We start from the raw sequence: 25620 nt of genomic DNA, 5'->3' as shown, positions 1-25620 counted from the left end.
GCAGGGCAGATAATCCAGTTTACTGAGCAATGCACTGCGATAGATTGCACAGGCCCCGATGTTGAGCTGATAGTTCAGTTTATTGAGCAATGCACTGGCACAGTCTGCACAGCTCCCCATGCTGGCCAGATAGTCCAGCGAACTGAGCAAAACACTGGGATAGTCTGCACAGCTCCCCATGCTGGGCAGATAGTCCAGTTTACTGAGTAATACATTGGCATAAGCTGCGCTGCTCTCCATACAGCGTTGTCTATTTCTCCCAGTGTACAGTTTCTGCATTTGTTCTGTGACGCAAATTCAAAATTTAGTGGAGCAAATTTGGTAAGCTGATCTGGCAATGCCATTATTCAATATTCTCAATCTTGTGATTTGAGTCGCCAAGGTCTCACTGTTCCATTTAGACCCACTCCCTTGTTTGTTACTCATATTTCAACAACATGCTCTGTTTCTGTATAAATTATCAGTTTCTATCTTTAATGTGAATATCTCTGTCCATCTCTATCTATCTCTGGCCTTGGGTTTTGGTTGTGAATTGAATATGGAATTATGAAGTTCAGAAATAATGTGATGGTGTGTGTCAGGCTATTGTTCACTTCCCGCTGTGCCCCATGTGTTACTCCATGGACAGGAGATTGTGTGCTGGGCTGTTGTTCACTTCCTGGTGTGCCCCTTGAGGTGCTTCATGAAGAGGTGTGTGTGCGTGTGTGCAGGGCAGTTGTTCACTTCCCGGTGTGTTCCACGTCGTGTTCCATGTTGGACAGCGGTGTGTGTGCTGGACTGTTGCTGGTGTATTCCATGTGGTGATACATAGACAGCGGGTTGTGTTTCGGGCTGTTGTTCACTTCCCGGTGTGTCCCAAGTTGTGCTTCATGTTGAACATGGAGTTTCATCATCTTTGACTCATGTCTTTAAAAACTTAGTCTGTGCCTGTCCACTGAACGCCTGTGTTTGTCCATCACAGCTGTTCGCGTGGTCAGAAACACGAGGAGGACTCTGAAGTATAAATATAAAGGAGTAGCTATCTCATTTTCAGTGGAGGGAAATCTGATTGTCTCCTGTTATTGAAAAGTTAGTGGAGGGGATGGGGATGGTTTGCTGGAAGTTGGAGCAACCTCAGACATTCAGGGAGCCCAGAGGATTTGGTGACCCAGAAATACGAAGTCGTCATGGGACCTTTGTAACTAAAGAGTAAAATCATCATATACAGTTATGAGGTAGTATTCGAAAACAGAAATGGGATGAGGATTAATAATTCTGACAGACCAGATGTAATTCAAACTGAAATTTCAGAGAAAACAGCAATACACATTTTGATTGCAATAGGGACCACTGTATTTTTCTGTATTCGCTTCAGAAGGTTATAAATGCATTCAAATTATTAACGAAAGGAATAAATGTGAAAGTGGAGGACTTCTGTCCAGTTAGTTGGCATCCACAGCAGGGAATCTGTTGCAAGCTATTGTAAGGACGATGTTATTGGACACTGAGTAAGTAATAGCAAATTTCCAGAGAGTTGTTCTGCATGTATGTAAGGGAAGTTATAATTCACATTTTATTTTTCTTGAAGATATCTCTTGTAGATGTAAACAATGGCAAATCAGTCAATGTGGTACAGTCAGATATTCGGGAGGAGGTTTAATCAGCACACACAGTAAGTTAGCAGAAACCATTAAAGCAAAGTATATTGGGAGGAAAATATGCAAACAGGGGAAGGTAAGCATTAGAGAAACTATTGGAGAACATAGGTGGTGGGAGAAGGTTGTTTGTGTGTACGGGGTAGGCTGGTGTGCCACAGGTGTCAGTGCTGTGCCCCTTTAAACGCCTTCCTTTAAAGGGAATCCGAATACAGACGATGAAGAATCAGCTAGACTCAAAGTATCAGGTTGCTCTCTCTTTACGATGCTGTCTGACTAACTGTGATATCTAGCATGTGTTGGTTTCAGTACAGATTCTGCTTCTGCAGTGATTTGCTCCTACTAGAAGTAAAGACGTTCTGCACTGGTAACACAGAGAGTTGGTGAGATTGTACCTGGATTGTACCTGTACAATTTTGATGTCTTGATCACTTATACTGAATGGGCATTCTCCTGATTAATATCTCAGATGGTACAAGGGTCTGCTGAGAAGAGATGGTCTGAGATCAAGGCGGGAATCTGTTTGAAACTAGAGAACCATGATTGATTGTTATATGAGAATTTCACGTCTATTTACTTGGGAAAAGGAGGAGGTAGGTACAGAATTCAAGAAGATGGACTGGGAAGCCCTTGAACAGATTGATGGAAGATGTGAGCAGGGACTGATGGTTTTGTCTGGTATAAAACTGGACCAATCCCCAGGTCTAGGTCAGTTACATCTCAGGCTGCTGTTGGAGACAAGGAATGAAAGGCACTGATGCTCATGTTTAAATAGAATCTGGTCACAGGTGAGGTTCCCGAAGACAGGAGACCACCCTTTACAGGAAGGGTGATAAAGATAGAGCAGGGAACTATACACCAGGGTATTTCAGATCAGTGTTAGAGAAACTTTTGCACAATATAGGTGGTGGTAGAAGGCTGTTTGTGTGACTGGAGAACGGTGTCACCTGATGTACCACAATGATCAGCACTGTCTACCTTATTATTTGTGGTATTTACAAATGGTGTAGGTGTGAATGTGGAGGGGGAGTGGCAGCGTGATTAGTAAGTCTGTGTTTGACACAAATATTGGCTGGGTGTTTGGCAGTGTGGAGAAAGTTCTTAAGTTACAAGAAGACACAGATGGAATGGTCACATGGGTGGATCAATGGCAGATAGGATACAACCCTGATAAATATGAGGTGATGCACTTTGGAGGAAGGAACCAGACAGGAGAATATACAATGAATGGCAGCACACCAGGAAGCTCAGAGGGTGCTTCTCCACACACCCGTGAATGTAAGGGGGGAGGATAAAAGGTTACTTAAGAAATCATTGGAAACAGTAGGTATATTGTTTACTCATCGAGGCATAGATTACAAGAGCTATGTAGCACTTTGGTGAGGCTAATATGGGAAAAACATTGGGGGTTCTGGGAGCTACATTACAGGAAGGATGTGATTATTCTGGAGGGAGTACAGAGATTCCCCAAGGATGGAGCATATCAGCTATGGAGAGAGGTTTCACAAGCTCCATTTGTTTACTTTGGAGCAAAGAAGGCCGAGGGGGGCGTGATTCAGATGCTTACGATTACGAGGACAGGGTGGATAGACAGCAGCTTCTCCTTTTAGTCAAAGGGCCAAGAGGAGGGGAGCACACGTTTGAAAGGGAGGATTTAAGTTTTAGAGAGGATTCATGGATTGTTTTTCACCCAGAGGATGATGGGGTTCGGATTGCACCTCCTGAGGAGGGTGGGGTAGGGGGAGCTATCACGGATAACCTCACAGCCATTAAAAAGTATCTGGACGAGCACTTGAAGTGTCAAACCATTCATTGCTATGGGACTGATGTAGTAAAGTAGGAATAATATAGATCGTGCTGTAATTTTGATGCTACAAAGGCTATGCTTCTGTGATTGTATGGCTGTGGAAGGTCAATCATTGAACAGCTTAAGACAGGAAGTAAGAGTTTTCAGAAGAGTGCATTAAACAAGCGTGAAACGTAAAAAGGTTCTCAAATTGCAATATATCAAGATGAAATGTTGGAGAAGATAATTGTAGCTTCCTTACAGTCCAAATCCAGTGAATGTAGAACAGGAAAATGGCAGACTCTGAAGTAACTACTTCAGCTCTGCCTTCATAAAAGAAAAAAAAATAAAAGCTTCCAAGCGATTCTTGGTCTACTGAGAAAACAACAGGCAATACAATCAAATCAGTAAATAAACAGTTTTGGAGAAATATTTGGACTGAAATCTGATAAATCGCCATGGCCTGATAATCTTTATCTCTGATTCCTAAAGGAGGTGGCCAATGGAATAATAGATACTTTGCTTGCTGTCTTCCAAATTCCTGATGATTTTGACAGATTTGAGAGCAGCAAATATAACCTCAATATTTCTAAAGGAGGCGGGGAGAAAGCAGGGAATTACAGTCTGCTTAGCACCAAAGAAGCAATCAGGACAATACAAGAGTCTATTAGAATGAATGCTTTGCCAGGGAACTTTGAGAATTAAATTAATTTGAAAGTAATGAACATAGATCAGGTCAATGTAAAATTATTAAAGATGAATCAGATTTGAGAAACCGACTGAGAAATAAATTACGGCCATGCAATAGATAGAGTGAATTGTATGATAGATACAGAAACGTTTTGATGAAATCCCAAGCCTAATGTTGTGGAAATGCTATACCTTTAACAAGGCCATGCTGTCCTTGGTTTTTTTTTCAAAGGTATCTTAAAAGCAGTGAATCCAAAATGTCTGGGTTTGACTGCTCTAAAATAAAAGCACGTACAATAAGGGGCAAGCTATGCTAGATCTGGTTGTGTAATAAGACAGGAATAATTAATGACCTCATAGTTAGAAATCAACTTGGAAGGAATGATCTTATTCCGTATGGCTGAATTTAAAATACCGATGGAGAGTGTGAAGATAAAATTAAATACCTAGGTCCTGTGTTTATGCTTAAACGAGGGAGACTACAACAGAATGAGGGAGGACTAGGCTAAAATTGAACTAGTAAAAAATACTTTATGGTGAGAGTTGACGAGAGGTGGAGTATTTCAAAGGAAGTTTTCAAAGTCCTTAGCAAAAGTATATTCAGTGAAAAGGAAACACTCTAAGAAAAGGGGTAATCTGCATCGGGTTCTAAGCAATAAGCGAGGCTACCAAGTTTAAAGAGAAGGCATGCAAAGTGGTCAAGAACAGCAGGAACCTAGAAGATTGTAAAATCATTAATACTCAACAGAAAGCCACGGAAAGAGCTATATAGAAACGTAGGATAGAACACAAGAAAAAAAAAACAGCACAGAATATGAAAATAGGTTGCAGATGATTCCCTAAATGTATAAAATGCAAATAAGTGGCTAACGTAAATGTTGGGCCTTTAGAGGATGAGATGGAAAATTTAGTTATAGGATAGGATGAAATGGCCGAAGCATTGAGCAGGTATTTTGTATCGATCATCCTAACGGAGGACACTAATAACATGCCAGTAATTGACAAAGAGATTAGGGTAGGTAAGGACATGTTTACAATCATTATTATGTTGGAGGGAGTGTTGGGTAAGCTAATGGATTTAAAGGCAGACAACACCCTGATGAAATGCATTCCAGGGTACTAAAAAGATAGCGGAGGTAAAATGAAATTCAATTGTGGTAATTTTCTAAATATTTGCTGAACTCTGGGGCAGTCCCAGCAGATTGGAAAACAGCAAATGAGACGCCACTGTTTAAAAAGGCTGCTAGATAAAAGATGGGGAACTACAGACCAGTTAGTTTAATCTGTACAGTTGGTAAGATGCTTGAGTGTATTATCAAGGGAGAAATAGCAAGACATTTTGATAGAAATCGGCCCATTGCGCAGACACAGCATGGGTTCCTAAAGGGCAGGTCATGCTTAACAAGTCTTTTGGAAATTTATGAAGACATTATGAGCAAGGTCGACAATGACCTTCAGTGGATGTGATATATCTAGGTTTCCAAAAGGTGTTCGACAGGTGCCACACAATACGCTGCTGCATAAGATAAAGATGGATGGCGTTATGGGTAAAGTAGTAGCATGGTTAGAAGATTGGTTGACTAACAGGGAGCAAAGGGTGGACCTAAATGAGTGCTATTCATATCAGGTAATCAGTGACTAGTGGCGTACTTTAGGGATCAGTGTTGGGGCTGCAATTATTCACAATTTATCGAGATGATGTGAAGTAGGGAGCATTCGTAGTGTGTCAAAGTTTGAAGATGACACGAAGATGAGTGGCAGAGTGAAGTGTGCAAAGATCTGTGAAACATTTTAGAGGAACACAGATACTTTGAGTGAGTAGGCAAACGTCTGGCAGATGGAATAAAATGTAAGTAAATGTGAATTCATCAATTTGTTAGGAGTACCAGTAAAAAGGATTATTACTTGAATGGTAAAACGTTGCAGTATGCTGCTCTGCAGAGGGACCTGCGTATCCATGTTCATGAAACACACAAGTTTGGTCTGCAGATACGGCAAGTACTGAGGAAGGCAAATGGTATGTTGTCCTTCATTGCTGAAGGAATTGGATTTAAAAGCAGGCAAGATATTTTGCAGCTGTACAGGGTGATGGTGAGGCCACACCTGGAGTATAGTATGAAGATTAAACCGCCTTACTTGAGAAAGAATGCACTGGCACTGGATGGGGTGCAGAGGAGTTTCATTGGGTTGAATCCGGAGTTGAGAGAGTTGGTTTATGAGGAGAGACTGAGTATACTGGGATGATAATCATTGAAATTCGGAAGAATGGGGTTCGGACCTTATCGAAACATACAAAATAATGAAGAAATGAATAACATTCAAGTAGGGAGGATGTATCCACTGGCGGGTGAAGGAAGTAGATTTAGAATTGAATTGAGAACGAACTTCTTCATCCAGAGTGTTCCAATTCTATGGAATTGTCTGCTCAGTGAGGTAGTTGATGATTTTAAAGCTAAGGTATTTTGAAGAATGAAGTAAATAAAGGATAGGGTGCGAGCATGGGTAAGTGGCTCTGAGTGTATGAATAAATCAGCCACTATCTTATTCAATGTCAGAACAGGTTTGAATGGCCAGACGGCCTACCCTTGCTCCTAGTCCTTCTGTTCTTCTGTTCTGACGAAAGGGAAGTGGCCAGTTCTCCCAGCGCAGACTCTCTGCTTTGGTTTGTTTGGCTTGATTTTTCGCAGTCTTGCTGTTTGCTGAAAGCAGGCAGCCAGTCGTGAAGCTTCCGGACTAAAAGAAGCAGGTCCATTCTGATTCGCCCTCACTCTAACATCTCTCCTGTAAGAACCTGGGGTTTATTTTTCCTTTCATTTTTGTCATGGTGTGTTTATCGGGATTGTTTCAAGTACTTGGAACAACATCATTAAATTGGGATAATTTGTTGGTTTTTCAGATAGTTAATTTATTCTGTCTGCTATCCACTTCTGTATGTGCTTCATTCAGCTGCATCACTCCTGGAATTTCCACCTTACACCTGCTTAAATCAATGAGCAAATGTTGGGTCTGCGCTACTTCCTTGAAATGATTTGAGGAGGTCTGTCCTGGCCCATAACAGTGTGTTACAGCTAGATCTAATTTACTGGCATGGGTTGAGAATGGGAGAGTTGAAAGGAAAACGTGAATCAGCGAAAACAGTTCTCTATATTTTGGAGTGGAAAGCAATGACTAGTATGATAATCCAGGAATTTGTGTTTGCAACCCAACTATTCAGAAAGCATATCAAACATTTGTTCAAGGGTATTCAATGTAATCTTTCCAAATCTGCTGATGGCCCCAAATTAAGATTGTGAGTAGGTGGTCAGGATGCAAAGAAGTTCAAAGGTGATTGAGACAATTGGAGGGAATGGGGAAATACCTGTCAGGTGAAGAACAATGTGGATTGACGTGACATTGAACACATTGCTTAGAAATATAGAGTAACAGGCTAGAGTTTCAAAAAGAACTGATATCAACCTGTTGCTCTATGAAGGTCCTTCTGTGCATACATTTGTTGATTGCTTCACCAAACTCTGAGGTCAATACAGAGCAGTGAATTCTGAACCCAGAAGTCAATACTGGAATTGAGATTGGCACCTGCCCAGTGTAAAAAGAGCCACCAAGTGGGTAGCTGTATCATTGAAAAGGATCTCGATCTCTTTGTACACCAGTCACAGAGAGCAGCAATAGAAAGCAGATAGAAAGATAATTAGTATGCTGACCTTCATTCCCAGGGGACTTGAGTCCAGGAGTAAGGGTGTCTTACTGTAGCTATACGGGGCCTTGGTGGGTCCCCATCTCGAAAATTGTGCGGTATTGTGTGTACATTTGGTCTCCTTACCTAATAAAGAATAAACCTGATATTGAGGGAAAGCAGCGAAGGATAACCAGACTGATCTCTGGGATGACAGGCTTTTTGTGGGAGCAGAGTTTTGCCGACTGGGCCTGTATTGCATGGGGTTTAGGAAAATGAATGGAGATCTCATGCAATATATAAAACTCTGTCATGGCGAGACAGGTTGTAAGCAGGGATGACAATTCCCCTGGCTGGAACGTCTCAAACAAGGGGCCCAGAGTATCAGATGCAAACAGGTCACTCTGCATTGAGATGAGAATAAATGTCTGCACTCAAAGGCTGGTTAACCTGGGGAATTCTCTGCCACATAAGGCTGTGGAAGCAAAGGCACTGAATATAAATAAGGATTTCTAGACACTAAAGGGATGAATTTGAAGCAGGAGTTTGGTGTGGGGATACATGGTCAGCCATTATTATATTTAAAGGGAGAGCAAAATTGATGGACCGAAGTTCCTACTTCATTTTCTAAATTCCCGGTAGTTAATCTGTTCAACGGATGTAGAGAGTACAGTGTTTGGGAAAAGTGAAGTGAAGAGATGTTTGGCCAAAAACTAGAGTGGGGAAGGTTCAATGTGTTATATTACCTACTCCTTTCCCGATGATTCTGTGCAGTCTGTGGGAATGCTCTTTAAATGTTGTTACAAACTCTCAGATTTTAAGAAAGAGGTCTCTGCAGGATCGACAGGACTGTGAATCCCGTTCTCTTTTCCAATACAGAGGCTGGTTCCGTGGTTCTGTCCAGGTTTATGCGTTACGACCTTGGAGCAGTTTGATACAACGCCCTTGCCTGGCAGTTTCGGAGACAATTGAAGAGTTTACCACAGATCTGTGTACTTGGAGTCACTTTTAGGCCAGACCAGGAAAGCACGGGAGATTCACTTTCTGAAAGTACATTGGGGAAGCAAATTTATGTTGACAATTGACATTGACTTCAAGGTCAGTATTACTGGCACCAGATTTTATATCTCGATATTTTATTAATTGTTTCTAACTTCTACCAGCTGCCAAAGCTTTTACCGGATTATTAGTCCAGTGACATTTCCACAACAACACCATCTCCAGATGGGGACCTATGGGAAACCACACTGAGCTGATTATTTCTGTGCTGCTTGACAGCTCTGTCAGGAAGAACTCTCACTAATTCTAATGTCGTGATAGGACTGAGGGGGTGGTAATTGGTCAGATTGTAATTATTCCCCTCTTAGGGGACGGGACATAGTTGAGCAATCTTTCACATTGCCAGGAAGATGTCAGAGTTGTAGCTGGAATGATACAGCATGTCCAGTGACACGGATTGGTGCGCAGCACAAGTCTTCTGTTCTATTGCAGGAATGGTGTCAGGGCCCACTGCCTTTGTCATAATGACTGCATTCAACTGTTTCTTCATGTCACGTGTGGCAAATCGAATTGGTTGAAGACTGGCATCTGTGATTCTGTGGGCATTATTCAAGCAACACTTCTCGCTGAGGATGGTGTAGACGCTGCATCCTTGTCTTTTACACTGATTTACAGGAAGGCTCCATTCTTTTGAAGAATGGTAGAGCAATAGCCTCAGCAATAACTGCTGAGATGTTAGTTTAACAACCCCAATACTGTTCTGAGATGGAATCCTGTTACAGTAGATGGTGGAATTCAAATCCAACAAATGTTTGGAATTAAGTGTGTAACGATGATCATGAATCAGTTGCTGATTGTGGGAGAAACCCATCTGGTTCACTGATGCCTTTTATGGAAGGAAATTGCCATCCATACCTGCTCTGGACACATATAACTCCAGACCCACAGCAAAGTAGTTGACTCTTAACTAATATCTGGGCAATAGATGATGACCGAACCAGTGACGCCGTAATCCCAATGAACAATCTTGTTTTAAAATAATATTTGTAGAATCCTCTTTTATTGTCAGTTGTTTCATAGTTCAACTGTATTTCTGACTGGATGTGGCAGAACTGTAGAGCTTCTATTTGATATGTTTGTTCTGTATTCATTTCGGCCTCCCTCTCAGATATCAGTCCTGCTGTTTGGAATGTAAGTACAGTGGTCAAGTGCAGTAGCTTTAAATGGACTGTCATCATTTTTAGGTACATATAGTTCTGACACTGGTACATTCACCAACTCCTCTGTGAAACATCGATCAGCTTAATGGGAATGACAGACTGAGGGATTATCCTGGGCAAAATGTTACAGGTTGTGATTCAACACAATTCGCCTTCTGTCCAGCTGTGATCGACAGTACCACATAAATTCCCAGTTTTGAGCTGCAACTATAAAAGGAGGTGTGTCTCCAGCTTGGGTTGTGCTTCATTGGAACATTACAGCAGATCAGGACCGAAAAGTCAGCATGAGAGCAACGTAAGTTACTGGAATGGGAAGCAATGGGAAGGTCAGAATTATTCCTACAGATAGAGTGGAAGTGTTCCTTAAAACAGCCTCTGCTTCGTTTCCCCAGTGTAAAGGAAACTGCATTGTGAGCAGCGATGACAAGAGACTGGATTGAAAGTGTAAAGTGAAATGCTGCTTCACCTGCAAGTTGCGACTGGAACCTTGGACAGTGAGGAGTGAAGAGGTGGTTGGGCAAGTGTTGCACCTTCTGCAATTGCATGGGAAGGTGTCATGGGGGGAGTGGGGAAGTGTTCAGGGTGATGGGGGTGTCACAGAAGAAATGGTCCCAATGTAATACTAATAGTGGATGGGAGGGGAAGATGTGTTTGATAGTGTAGTCCTGCTGGAGGTGGTGGAAGTGACAGAGGATGATTCCACGAATGTGGATTCTAGTGCGGTAGTAAGTGATGACAAGGGGAGATATACAATTGTTCTGGGAAGGAGGGGACGGAGTGAGGGCGACACTGTAGGCGATGGGAGAGTGACAGCTGAAGGCCCTGTCCACCGGAGTTAGGGGATTTCTGGTTTGCAGAATAAAGAGGTCACATCAAAGGCAGTTCGCTGGAATGTGATTTCATCAAACAGAAACAACAGAGATGATGAAACTGGGAGAATGGAGTCAGCATCCGCTGATCGTGTATTCAGCCACATGCAGAAGTTCCTCCAGAATGATTGAAAAGAACCAAACATTTAAATTGAGGATTTCTGTCTCTCATCTGGTCTGAAGAGGGATGTGGAGATAGACCCAGAGGAAGGTCAGTGGACATACAGGAGCAGACATTAAAGCAGATAGCTCAAAACACTCAGCAATTATTGTTTCTGTTCAAAAAGGACTCCGAAGAAGATGAACTGCCGTAGTTGACGAAATCTGTCAAGGATACTATTCATTCGCAAATTAACGAGCATTGTGTGTGCCCCGATGCTGGGCATGAATTTCAGCTGTGCTTCCCGAATTACCTCTAGATACCCGTGCCATTGCTGCTGCATCCTCTTCCTTGCTCAACTCCCCTTCCTGATTCCAGGTTATCCCTCTCGAATTACAGAGCACATTCTCTCACATTATGGTTCCTATCTGAGGCTTTTTGATCAGACCTACCTTCCCTGCACGAGCATAAAGCTGTGTTTTGTGCTGCCACTTTGCCTCTGGTCTCAGTGTGACTCGACCTCTCCATTCATGTTGTTTTAAACCTCCCACTCTCATCTCATTCTGGAAAGTTTCCTTCTTGGAGTAAACCTTATTTAAAATACCTCCCCCTTTGTACAGAATTCACACTGTGATCCAAATTTCAACAAGTATACTCAGCCTTCATCTCACTCTGCTAAAGGTAACTGCATGCTTACCGTGTGGTATAAGAATTCCCCTTCTTACTTTGGATTTGGCCAAAGATACGCTTTCAGTGTTGGGATCATCACCCTGTTTCGACAAAGGAATTCAAGTCTTTGACTTCCTAATGTTACTGGTAAGGGTTTCACGCTGCCTTAGCATTGTTACTTGGAGAAAAAAAAAACAAATCACAGTACAGAGTTTTGTCTGTGTTGTTTATCTGTCAGTTTGAATATTGTTTCAAATTTGCCGTGCTTACGATCAAATACTTGTTCTTGAAGTTAGTATTAGATGGAGTGGAGAAGGTTGAAAAGTGACTTTATAAAAGTTTATAAAATCACGAAAGGCATCGATTGAGTGGAGAGCCAATGTGTCTTCTACTGGAGAGGGGTGGCGGGAGTGGGGGTGGTGGAGGGGAGTTCAAACAAAAAGTACATCGCTTTAAGGGGAAAGGGAGAAGATTTAAAAGGAACAATGGTGCAACGTTTTCACGTTAAGGGTGATGTGTGTATGGAATGAACTGCAAGGGGAAGAGTGGTAGATGAAATTACAGCTGCAACATTTGGTCAAAAATATAAATGGCAAACGTTTAGAGGCATATGGGACACGTGAAAGAAGATGGGACTAGTTTAGTAAAGCAAGGACAAGTTGGACCAAAGGGTCTGTTTGTGCGTGATGTGACTGGATGAATTTAGAAAGCGAGAAATGGGGAACAAAAGATATGATGTAAGTAAATTGGCAAGAAATATAAAAACAAGCATCACAAAATTTTCTGTGTATATCTAAAAAAGTTCAAAATGCGTGTTTGATCTTAGGTAGAAATGAAGTCTGGAAAGTATATTAGGGTCATTTGAAGGATGTGACTAGGGAACTGGCTACAGTGCATTACTTTGCATTGTTCCTCACAGGGGAAGGCACTGCAAGCATGTCAATGATATAAGCAAAATGTTAATAGGAGGCAAGTTTCTGAACTGTCTCTAACAAAAGGAGCAAGGTTTTTTGACAAACGGACAAGAGTAAGGGTAGACCGGTCAGCAGTAATTCATAGTTGTTTTATTTTTAAAGTGATTACAGAATGACTGGTGGTACTGTGTGAAAGATTCCATAACTCTCTAGATTTCAGGAGTATTCTAGCGAAACTGGAGAACCTCCAACGTGGGGCCTGTCTTCAAGAAAGGAATGAGACAGAAGGCAGGAAACATTTAGCCTAACCATTATTAGTGGGAATTTGCGAGGGTCTATTATTAAGGAAAGAATTGAAGGGCATTTAGAAAAGCATGGTTTTGTGAATGGGAAACTATATTTTGTCTGCAAAGTTATTCTAAGATCTCTGAAAATCAAACATGAGGACTTGATAAAGGGGAACTGGTAGGCATGTGGCCTTCCAAAGATCTTACACAAAATATCACAAAATAAAGGTTCTTACGCAAGACAGAATCTCATAGTATTACGGACAATGTGTTAGCATGGGATGATGGGTGGTTAACACATAGAAATTGGAGTGTCAGGATTAATGGATCGTTATGATAAAGACATATCTACTAGAGTATCACAAATAACAGTCCGATGGCCTCAGTTATTTACAGGCTATTCTGAGAGCCTGACAGCGGGAGCTGAATGCAATATACATCCGAGTTTGAGGATGACGCTGCGAACCAAAAGACAGGCTGTTATTTAATGAGGAAGACTCCCAAGAAAGGAGCAGTAAAAAGGGATTGGAGTGTTCCTGCGTATGAAACATAAAGTCAGCGTGGTGCTGCAGCAAGTAACTAGATTGATACAGTATGCAGGTTCCTGGGAGGAAAGGGTTGAATTATTGAATACATCTAAAATGGGTGAGGCGATTATTCATTGTGCTTGAAATGAATGAGCGTGATATTACTGAAACTTAAATGAGACAGAGGGGGCTTCACGAGGTAGATGCTGAGAATGTGTTTCCACACCTGGGCAGAGTCTCGAACTCAGAGACAGAATAAGGAATATCGATTTGAAACTGAGATACAAAGAAATTTCTTCTTTCAGAAGGTCGTGAAGTCTGAATTTAACTAACCCAGAGAGTTGCGAAGGCTGGACCATTGAATGTTTTTACAGATGGGCTAGATTGGATTTTGACATATCAGCTAATTGAGGGATATGAGGGATTAGCAGGAGAGTGGAGTTGAGCCCTGGAAGTTGAGAGAACGTGCCCTCCATGGTGACCTCTGTCAGTGTGGGCAATTGAACCTGCGCTATTGGCCTCCCTCTGCATCACAAACCAGCCGTCCAGCCAATTGAGTGGGAGCGTGTGAAACTGTTTCAGACAAAACACTCACAGACAAAGGGCATGCGAAACTTTCATAACAAGGAAAAAGGTACAATTCAGGTAACGGTCAAGGTACGAGCTGGGGATAAAAATGTTCTCTGCTGGAAATTGTGGAAACAAGTGTTTAGATGCTATCTTGAGGTGAATGAAATAAGGTGATTCAAGCAAAATAACCAGAATAATAATTGTGTTTAGATATCGACAACTATTAAATAACAGTATGTTTCTGATTGGTCTGTTTGAAGGATGCTTACTATTGCATAAAAGTAGAAAGCTGATGGGACATATTGGGAGGAGAGTCCGTCCCCATGGGAAATGCCTAAGGAACACATGCTTGAAGAAACCCAGGATAAAAATGCCTGAGTGTCGTCTGGTCAGTGACAGGACGCCGGGGGCTGAATGACTGGAAGTTCCTATAACATGGAGCTCAGGAGACAGTTAGATCACTCCCGATCTTACTAAATGTTACAGCACATTTGAAGGACGGAATGGCCTCATGATGGATTTCAATTTCGTGTGCATGTAATTTTAATTGTTAAAAAAACACACTGTTCCTTCCCCTCATGTTTTCCACACTGGGGCACTGTCATTCTCCTGAAACCGGGAATGTTTGGAACGTTATCTGGAACATTCCATAATTAGCACTCTTCAGAGCATTTTATAAATGAGTGGGGCTATCACAAAGGCTAGAGAGAGGAGGGGGAGGTGCTGCCAACAGCAGTGAGAATGGTGGAGCATGAGCCTTGTTCTGAGGTAGGTGCTATAACAGATATACAGTGAATGTGAGGGAGCAGAGAGAATACAATGACCCTTATTCTGACAGAGTGGAGAAGGTTATTGATGTTTGTCCTGTATTGCTGGACATTTCTTCAGACCACAGATACGCACTGAGCTGGGTGGTTGAGCTCAGACCATGCTTGGCGGGACTGCTGGTGTGGCTTCCTTTGAGAAGAGAATGGTCGCCCTCTCTACTACCCCATCCACCAGGACATCAATGCCTCTGTCGACAAACCCGTGGTGTAATTGCCCCTTATGATGGATAGAGCTCTTAAAGATGGTGGAATCAAGGGTTACGGGGATTAGGCAGGAACAGGATACAGGTTGCGGATGGTCAACCATAATGAATGTTGGTGCTAGCTTGAAGGGCCGAATGGCCTGCTCCTGTACCTATTGTCTATTGTTTATTATCTATTGTCTTATCTGCCATGCTCGGACTCAACTGGGCAGGGCATCTCCGAACTGAGAAAGTTCAATTATCTGCTCACTGGCGTTTATTTTAGCATCAGTGCCAGGGATCACGGAATATCCAGGGATTTCCGGCGATGGTGAGTACCTCCAACCATGCTGAGTGGGAGAATCAGGCTGGCATTGAATGACAGGGACACCATGCGGTGGGGTGGGTAGTGCATGAGGTGAGTTTGATATGATAGCACCAGGAAACTAGCTCAGTCTCATACAGACAATCGCTCTGTCACTCAATGAAAATGACATTGAGATAAATCAGTGTGAGATTCAGCCCAGATTCATAGACTCTGCTGACCCCACTCCTAGGTACAAAGCTGCAGAATAATCCTAATCCAAAACTCTCCACCATCTGACTTCACACCAATATTCCATTCACCCATCATTGCTGGTAATGTTGGCTTAAGTTGTCAGATGCTATCGACATGTCTACATTCAGAATTCTGAAACCTGTGAATACATCTTTCCATTACATTGTTTCTCAACCACCGCCACCCCGCTCACTCCCCCACCCCCCACCCCCCGTCTATATCACAAACTACTTTCATTTACAGTCGTACAATCCTACTGCACGGAGAAAGGCCCCTTGGCCAGTACTGGTCCATTCCGACCAAAATGTCAGTCCACATTGACTCCATATCCTTGCACTTGGCCCATATCCATCTCAGCCTTTCGTTTCCATGCGTTTTTCGAACAAAATGCAGCGAGATTTTGTAACATCGGGAAAGGCATCAAGAGAAATCTCGCTGAATCTACCATTCATCTCACTACGGTGCTCAGTTTATACAGAAACAGTTTGACTGCAGCTTTGAACAAAGAAGAAGCAAACATTGGTGGATGATGTGCCTGGAAGACAATGCTGCAGGGAAAACTTTGTTTATGTTATAAACAGGAAATTAGATACACAAGAATTTGCATGAAAACCTCAACCGGTCTGGTTGCATCTGAAGGAAGAAAGTCGAAAAGTGTGGCCCCCGAAGAGCACAGCAGGTCAGGCAGAATCCAAGGAGCAGGAAAGACTATGTTTCAGTCATAAACCCTTCATCAGGAATTCACTTTAGAATTCACCGCATTTGCAGTTGTCACTTTCTCGCAATCCTTTGTCAGAAGAGAGCAGAGTCAATGTCTCAAATCTGGGGAGTCTTCATCAGAACAGTTTTGGTTTCCGATCTCCAGTGTATGCAGCTTTTTGTTTTATTTTAAATCAGCAATTATCTTGCATGCTGTTGTATTAATGGGACACTTGATCTGGATAGGAGGAGAAGGGGTGAGGGCAGCTGTGCAGGCAATGTGTCAGTCACAGCTTAAGGCCCTGTCCATTAGAATGTGAATTCTGGGGTGAAGGTTAAGGAGGGTTTGACAGAGGCATCACGCTGGAATACAACATCATCTGAACAGATGTGACAGATGCAGAGAAAGTGGGAGAAATAAGTTACTACTACGATGGTCGTTAGGTGGCAAAATGGCTAGCAATAGTGCCTTGGAAAACCAATGACCTGGGTTCGATTCCACTCTTTGTGTGATGTTTGCTTTTTCTCCCCGTGTTTGTGTGGGTTTCCTTCGGGTGCTTAGTTTTCCTCCTACAGTCTACAAATGCACAGGATAGGTTCAGTGGCCTCACTAAACTGCCCCAAAGTATCCAGGGAAATGCAGGTTAGGTGGATTGTCTAAGGGAAACGTAGAGTCACTGGGGTAACGTATGGGTGTGTTGGTCAGCATGTTATCTGGAGGGTCAGTGTGGACTCGATGGGCCAAATGGCCTGTTTCCACACTGCAGGGTTTCTATAGTTTCTATTTAGCTGTCTGTGTTTGGAAACACTTCCCAGGTTCCTGCCTACAAGCGCTGACCCAATTTGGCTCACAAAAATGTTACACCATCCGTTTGTCTGTCATTAACTCCATCAGCCACTCCTCAGCCCTTTGGCACATCTTATCAGCGTCCCCTTTTACTCTGAGTTAATCATCTTTACTGTCCATTACCGCACCAATTTTGGTGCTACCTGTAAACTCACTAACCATTCTTACTATGATTCACATCCAAATCATTTACATAAATGACAAAATCCATTAGATCCTTGTGGTACACTGCTGGTCACGGGTCTCCAGTTCAAATAAATAATGCCGCGCCAGCATTACCTTCATCGTTTACCTTTGAGTGAATTAACTACAACTCTCCCTGTATTCCATGTGATCTAACCATGCTTAACAGTTTACCGTGTGGAACCTTTTTGAATGCCTTTTTAAAGTCCACATTCTATTCCACAGTTCTATTTTTGTGCCTTCATCAATCTTATTCTTCACTTCTTCAATAAACTAAATCAAATTAGTCAGACAAGATTTCACTAATCAGAACTTACCTTTCCAAACACAAATAAATCCTGCCACTCAGAATCCCCTCCAACAACTTACTCACCAATGACATCAGGCCCACCGGTCTATAGTTTCCTTACTTTTCTTTACCAACTGTTCTTAAACAATGGCACAACCTTACCTGTGGCCGTCTATGATAAAAATATCTCAGCCAGATATCAAACAATGACTTCCCTAACTTTCCATAAGATTCTTGGGTACACTTGATCAGGTCATAGATCACAGATCAGTGCAGCACAGTGCAGGCCCTTGAGCTGTTGATATTGCGCCGGCATTTCTCCTCCTCTAAGATCAGATTAACATACGTGCCTTTCATTGTACTAACTTCCAAGTGCTTATCCAAGAGTCACATAAAAGGTCAGAAGGAGTTATGTACCTTAATGCATTTTAAGATGGCCAGCACGTCAGCTTCTGTAATATGGACGCTTTTGAATATATCACCATTCATTTCCCCAATTTCTCTACCTTCCATATTCTACTCCACAGTAAATACCGATGCAAAATATTTATGTGGTATCTCACCAATCTCCTGTAGTTCCACACATAGGTCACTTTTCTGATCTTCAAAGGGCCCTGTCCTCTCCCTAGTTATTCTTTTGACCTCAATGTATTGGTAGAATCTCTTTGGATTGTCCCTTACCCTATTTTCGAAGGATATCGTATGCCCCCAGTTTACCCTCTTCATTTCCCTCTTGAGTATTAGCCTACAGCCCTGGCACTCCTTGATGGATTCACTCGATCCCTCCTTTCTGTACGTATCATATGCGTCCTTATTATTCTTGAACTGAACCTCATTTCCGCTCGCCATCCAGCATTCCCGACCAGCCTTGCATTGCCCATGAACCGGAACATAATCTATCTAGAACCCTGTAATCTCATTTGTGATGGCCTCCCACTTTCCTGTCACGAGCTTCTCCCAAGCAGCTTTTGAAATTGCCAATATAAAACGTTCAAAGTTGGCCTGATTCAATTTAGAACTTTACCATTTATTTCAGTGCTGTTCTTCTCCATAAGTATTTTAAAACTGTTAGTTACTGAATAGCAGGCTCAAGAAGCAGAATGGCCTCCTCCTGTCCCTCTGGAACAGACTCAATAAGTTGAATAGCCTCGCCCTGCCCCTCTGCAACAGACCGGAGAGGCTGAATGGCCTCGTCCTGTCCCCCTGTAACAGTCTCAATAGACTGAATGACCTCCTCCTGTCCATCTGCAATAGACCCGAGAGGCTGAATGGTCTCCTCCTATCCCTCTGCAACAGACCCGAGAGGCTTTATGGCCTCCCACTGTCCATCTGTAACAGGGTCGAGAGGCTGAATGGTCTCCTCCTGTCCTTCTGTAACAGACACATGGGGACAGAATTACCTACTCCTGTTACTGAGCAGCAGTCTCAATGCTCTGAATGAATTCACAAGGAGCAGCACTGCACAACGCCAATCGGCAATAAATAGTGGACACAGATTTATTGTCTATGGAAGTGTCCTCACTGGTCTCCTTATGCAGCCGGTTTGTTTATTTATCTCTATCTCCCTTTATAAACAGTAGCTAATATAAACAGTCCTGCAGTGTTCTTGCACTACTCCCACATACACGGAAGAAAGATTAAGAAGATTGAAAGATTCATGGTCCGTCCCTAAGCAACGCCCTTCTATTCCGCCCAGACTGAGTAAATGCCCGTTTATATTGGGATAGGAAAAGTTACGAAAGGAAGGGGTTAAATGTGCCTTTTTGTTTCATGACTGCGATTAATGCCAGTCTTCATGGATTGTCATCATCCCAGTGGAGGGGTTCCACCTTTTAATGATAAATGGGTTCCGTTGAATGTGCTATTCCACAGTATGAGTGGGAGCACCACCGACTGCATTAAAAGAGAGCGGCAGCTCAAGAGATGCAGTGGGGAGCGATCAGAATCTGAGCACAAGTGTCTGGAATGTTCCAACAATGAATCAAAATCTGAGAACATTAGACTGGAATGTTCCAACAATGGGTCGGAATCTGAGAACATTAAATTGGAATATTCCAACAATGATTCACAATCTGAGAACATTAGGCTGGAATGTCTCAATAATGGACAGGAGTTTATATTGGGATGGTTGGCATCTTTCTACATATTATGATCGAAACCCACTATGATGGCGGATAGAATATGCATTTTACATTATTCAATATTTTTATTATCCAATCCTGGCTTTCGTTGGAGTCCCTGGTAAGTCTCAATGTTCAGTCATTAATTTTATAAATCATGATTGACCGTAACACTGTCCTTTCATTGACTCAACTATCATTGTCACTGTTATTGTTCCTGCTGAGACTCTAAATCGAGATGTTCACTTTACAAACCACTACTACCTGCAGCAATGAACTTGTTAAATCATTCTCTCCCTCCTTGCTTATGGCAGTGTTACTCGTGGGTCTCTATGTTGACCTGTCTCGTTTCAACTGTGAAACATGATTCATTTCATCACTGCCCTTGCTGCTTAAATATTGAAGGCATTGACGTCACTATGTTCTGTTCTGGTTATAGACTGCATTTCGATCCTCTGACTACAACCCATCCCCGGCCAATACTGAGCTGAAATACACTGGCATAGTCGGCACAGCTCCCCATGTTGGGAAGATAGTCCAGCTTACTGAGTAATACACTGGCACGGTCTGCACAGCTCCCCATGCTGGGTAGATAGTTCAGCTTACTAAGCAATGCACTGGTACAGTCTGCACAGCTCTCCATGCTGGGCAGATAGTTCATTTTCTAATCAATACATTGGCATAGTCTGCAGAGCTCCCCAGTTAGTCACACTGCCCTGTCTTTTTCCCCATATTTTCACCAACATGGACTATTTCTATCTTAATTATCTGTTTCTATCTTTAACGTGAATTTTTCTGTCCTTCCGTATCATTCCCTGGCTTTAAGTTTTGGCTCCCTAATGTATCGAGTGCTGACATTGTGAAACTCAAAAACAATAAAATGGTGTGCGTGGACTGTTGTTCAATTCCCCGTGTGTCCCATGTTCCATGTTATATATGCAATCCTGCAGTGCTCTTGCACTACTCCCACATGCATGGAATAAAGAAAAAAAAGCTGAAAGTTTAATGATCCATGCTGGACAGGAGGGATTCAGCAGTTTTGACTCAAGTCTTTGAAACTTAGTCTGTGCCTGTCCACTGAACACCTGTGTTAGTCCCTCTCAGCTGATCGTGTGGTCAGTAACACGAGGAAGCCCCTCGAGTATTATTGTAAAGGGGCAGGCATCGAACTTGCGTCGGAGGCTGAGAGGTGACCTTAGAGAGGTTTGCAAAATATGACCGGCATGGATAGAGTAAATAGACAAAGTATTTTCCCTGGGGTCGGGGAGTCCAGAAAAAGAGGACATAGGTTTTGCGTGACAGGGGAAGGAGACCGAAGGGGTAACTTTTTCACACAGTGTAGTACGTGTATGGAATGAGCTGCTGGAGGAAGTGATAGAGCCTGGTACAATTGCAACATTTAAGAGGCATTTGAATCGTTATGTGAATAGGAAGGGTCAGGAGGGATATGGGCTTGGTGCTAGATGGTAGGACTAGATTGGGTTGTGATATCGGGTCAGCAAGGACGAGTTGGACCAAAACGTCTGTTTCCATGCTGTACATCTGTGTGATTCTATCACTCTATGAAAATCTTCTTACTGATTCCTGCTTTTCAAAATTTAGTGGAGGTGTTGGGGATGGTTTGCTGGAGGGTGTGCTGTGAGCTGCCACAGACATTTAGGGAGTCCTGAGGATTTTGAGACCCAACTCTGGATGGAGCATGGGGACTGTAGTTACAATCTCTGGGTCTGTAACATGAACAACAAATGGAGCAGAGGCTGCAGCGTGTGGAAGCTCTGAAACCAGGGCGTGAGTCTGTGTGGGGAAAGGGATCTGCCACATCTGTCTGTGTCTGAACGAGGATACACACACCCCCCACCCTTGCATGCACATGTGCACACACACGCGCGCGCACACACACACACACACACACAGACACACACACGCACACGCTCATTCTCTCTCACACACACACACGCACTCTCTCTCTCTCTCACTCTTCCCCCACCCCCGCACACACACACTCCGCATTTCTCACATGCATACACGCATAAATCTGTGGGGTGAATTTGAATTTGCAGATTTGTATTTGCAAATGCATTCAATTTTGTTTTAAAAAATATGCACTTTGTAGACAGTCAGTCAATGTGGCATTTTATAAATTTCTGCTTGGAACTAAAACCTGTCTGATTCCAGAGTACAACACAGACAGACTCCAAACAAGACCTTCCCTGGCTTTGTTCCGGGGAGGTCACATCTTCCCAAACATAATAGATTTCTTTGCGGAAATGAAAATTGATAGTCACGAAAAGGATGTAGATGTTATATAATGGACCTCAGTAAGGTTTTTGATGAGTTAAGCTGAGGTAAGCTAACCGTTTTCAATTGCTTGGCTATGATTTCTGGTTTAAATGACTATTACCAGTAGTCTGCTATATTAAGGAAAGAAATCCTGCATACACACTCTGCACTATGAAGGATCTCGAGTAGATATCAATACTGAACACCAGAGACGAGGAAGGAGCACAATTCCGGGGCCAAAACACCGGCCATTATTTCAAATCTCAAACATATCGCTTCCCTCTCCCTAAAATCATTAATTATTATAAGGCAACTGTTTCATTGCCAGCTTCACCTTACTGACTCCTCCCTCTGCCTGCAAAAGGCAAACCAAAATCTGGGTCTTTGGGAAACTCAAGGCTTGTGTCTGTAGGCCTTCTGGAGAGGGGAGTGTCGGTTTCATCCGAAGGGGGAGTGTGAGGGGCCAGTAATATCATTCACTGGGCTGAGGTATGGGAGATGGGGTTTAACATGGATACATGTGAGGCATTGCATTTTGATAAAACAAACAAGAGGAGGGCTTACACAATTAATGCTGGGCTCTGGCAGTAATTTAAAAAGAGGGACCCGAGGCGCAGGTATATTTCTTTGAAATTTGTGGCGCAGAGTGTTTAAGGTTACTTCCCCAGACCTTTGAGTTTAGAAGCTGGACAGGCACGTTGAGACTGCATGACATTGATAAAGACTCTTCTGTAATTCTGTGTGCAGTCCTGTTATAGAAATTAGATTATTAAGCTGGAGAGGGTACAGAAAAGATTTACCAGGATGTTACCAGTAACATCTCATCTTCTGCCTCGGGAGCCAACAAACACACGGCATGAATATTGGATTCACGGATTTACAAACTTCCCCTCGCCACCCGAGATCCCAGATCCAACCCCCCAACTCATATATGCCCTGAGGAGACTTAATGTCCATCTTACGTTCCACACTCCTCACCGATCTATCACTATCACCTCCTACTTTCGCTCACCTGTCACTAACCTTTCCCCCATCACCCATTTCCTTTTAGCCCCCTTTCCCCTCGCCAGTCCTGAAGAATGTTCCAGCCTGAAACGTCGACTCTCTTGCTCCTTGGATGTTGCCTGACTTACTGTTCCTTTTCCACCGCCATGCTTTACCTACACTGAATTATAAAACTGCATCAGTCTCCATTGTCTGTGACGTACAATTCCCTGTTAACATAACCATGTCATTGTCTGTTATAACCGCACGTAGTCTTAGGGATATTTTCTTCTCAGCTCATGGACAATAAAAGTTCTCTCAACGTTTTACTGATATTGCAGTGCGTGATCAGTATTTAAAGAACATAGTTTCAATCTATAAACAGAGAAGCATGCTTATGTTCTGACAAACCTCTGGCATTGCTCCCATATCCAAGGCAGATTGAATGCTTACACATGATTGATCTACCAGCCCTAACATTTGTTCCTCAGTCACTCCCACAAATCCCATCCAGAATGTGTGAAATGTAATTTTATTTAAATTTTAGCAAAAATGTATTGAAGTGAAATGGGTTAACTGGAGATATTTGTTCAGCGACTGTGATTGATGTCAGTCTCAGTGGATGTGCCACTCTAAATGTGTCACTGCAGGGTTTTTCTCTTCTATTAATTAGGTTCTCTAGTCAATGTGTTATCCCATAGTATCAGCGGGAGCATCTCCGATAGCACTAACAGGGATCAGCAGACCCAGAGAGAGGGGGATGAGAGATCAGAATCTGAGAACATTAGGCTGAAATGTTCCAACAATTAATCAGAATCTGAGAATATTATATTCCAACAATGGACTGGAGTATATCCGAGGGTCTTTACTAGCTTTCTCAACCTTTTATCGCATTAGTTTTGCGAATCTATGATATATTGATGGCTATTCAAGTTGGTTACTGTCCTATTCTCGCTATAGTTGGTGTTCCTGGTAACTCATTCTATCTGTTCATAAAGCCAGGTTAGGCTGAATTGCGGCTCATATTATTTAAAATGTAGAAACCTGGCGTCAATATTTTCAACTCCAATGAAATATTCAATTCCTCACAAATTATAACGAGCATATATTTCATGGGAAATTGCTCACCAATATGCGAAGATGAACCAGACTGTTCTTAAACTCCATAATCCTTCTTGCCCTGCACAGATCTACATTTCTATATCCTCCCCACTCACTAATCCTGAACAATACCACCATCATGATATCCTTGTCTTCTCCTTAGCCTCAGTGCATCTTCTGACTAAACCATCAATTGTGCCTTTGTTAAATCTGGATACAACTTATCAAGTCCCTTCTAACCACATGTTAGTTGCAAAATAATTGCTCTTTAGTATGTTTAACTTGTTCACTGCAAAGAACCTGTCAGACAGGCAGACACTGCGTGCTGCTTAAATAATTGACAATTAATCTAGAGGCACAGAATAATAATCTGTTGATATGTCATGCAGGAAATTGATGTAATTGAAGTGAAGCCATCATTATTTGTGAAAACAAAAAGGCCCAGCTGCTTACTTCACGTCCTTCAGAAAAGTCAATGTTTTTTACCCTTTATTGTCCTGTGGAAGAGCTGAACCAGCCACTCAGTTCAAGATCCATATAACATGCTGGCCTTGTCAGGACTGCACACATCACATGAGGGAAGAACAAAAGTAAAGTTAGCTCCCTTCCTCTGCCTGTTTTCCTTATTCCCACACTCCATTTCCATTCAGGTAGGTGACCATTCCCTATTTCAAGTGCAATCTTTCTGACTGAGTCGCTCCCCAAGAGTGATGTTCATCTCCACAGGCACCTCTGGTGCTGGCTTTACTGATGCTGACATACAGAGGTAAGGAACTTTTAAATTCCACATCGATGGCAGTGCATAGAGAAGGAATGGGTGTTTACATCATAATAAAGATGCGCCGACCATTAAGTGAGAGAAAGGAATTATTGTGATCATCACTGAGAGTGTGTAGAGGCTGTATTTGGTGTATTATGGACATATTTGTTATCCTTTAAAACGAATTATCTCATTGCAATAGAGACAGTGTGTAGGAATTTCACCAGAATAATCAGTTCGCTGATGGTAAAAGAGGAGTGAGTGAAGGTTAATCTGCAGCACTGCCAGAGAATAAGAGGTCATTGCATTGAAACTTGATGGTGATGGACAATCACTCGTTATGTTCTACACAGACACTGAGAAGATTGATAAATTCCAAGGCTTGTATTTTTTTATTTTAGTCGGGGTGTATGATTCTGGGTATTTAAGTGCCTCTGTGGATAAAATCTTCAGTCACATCCTGCTTTGATACCGGGGTCCATCCCTCTTACCTGAGCAGGTCAGTTAACCACTATTGTGAATGTTACTACGTGCTGGTGTCTCTGTGGAGAGTGTTTTCTTCTTATAGAGGGTAGTGAATGTCAGGAATTTTCAGGTGTAGAAACGTAGGGGAGGTAGATCACTGTAAGTATTTAAAGAGGAGGTAGATGGAGTTTTGACCTGTAAGAGAACTGAGGGGCATGAAGAATTGGGCATTAAAGAGAAGTCAATGCCAACAGTAGATCAGCCATGATCGCATACAATGGCGTGAGCATCCGTATTACCTACTCCTGTTTCTTATGTTCTCATATTCTGTCATTGGAAAGTGAATGGTTGCAATTGACCGAGAAGTGCTGTTATTGAATGTTGAG

The sequence above is a fragment of the Hemiscyllium ocellatum genome, chromosome 38 (genome assembly GCF_020745735.1).
Source record: "Hemiscyllium ocellatum isolate sHemOce1 chromosome 38, sHemOce1.pat.X.cur, whole genome shotgun sequence".
Taxonomy (NCBI): Eukaryota; Metazoa; Chordata; class Chondrichthyes; order Orectolobiformes; family Hemiscylliidae; genus Hemiscyllium; species Hemiscyllium ocellatum.
This window is presented reverse-complemented; position numbering follows the sequence as displayed.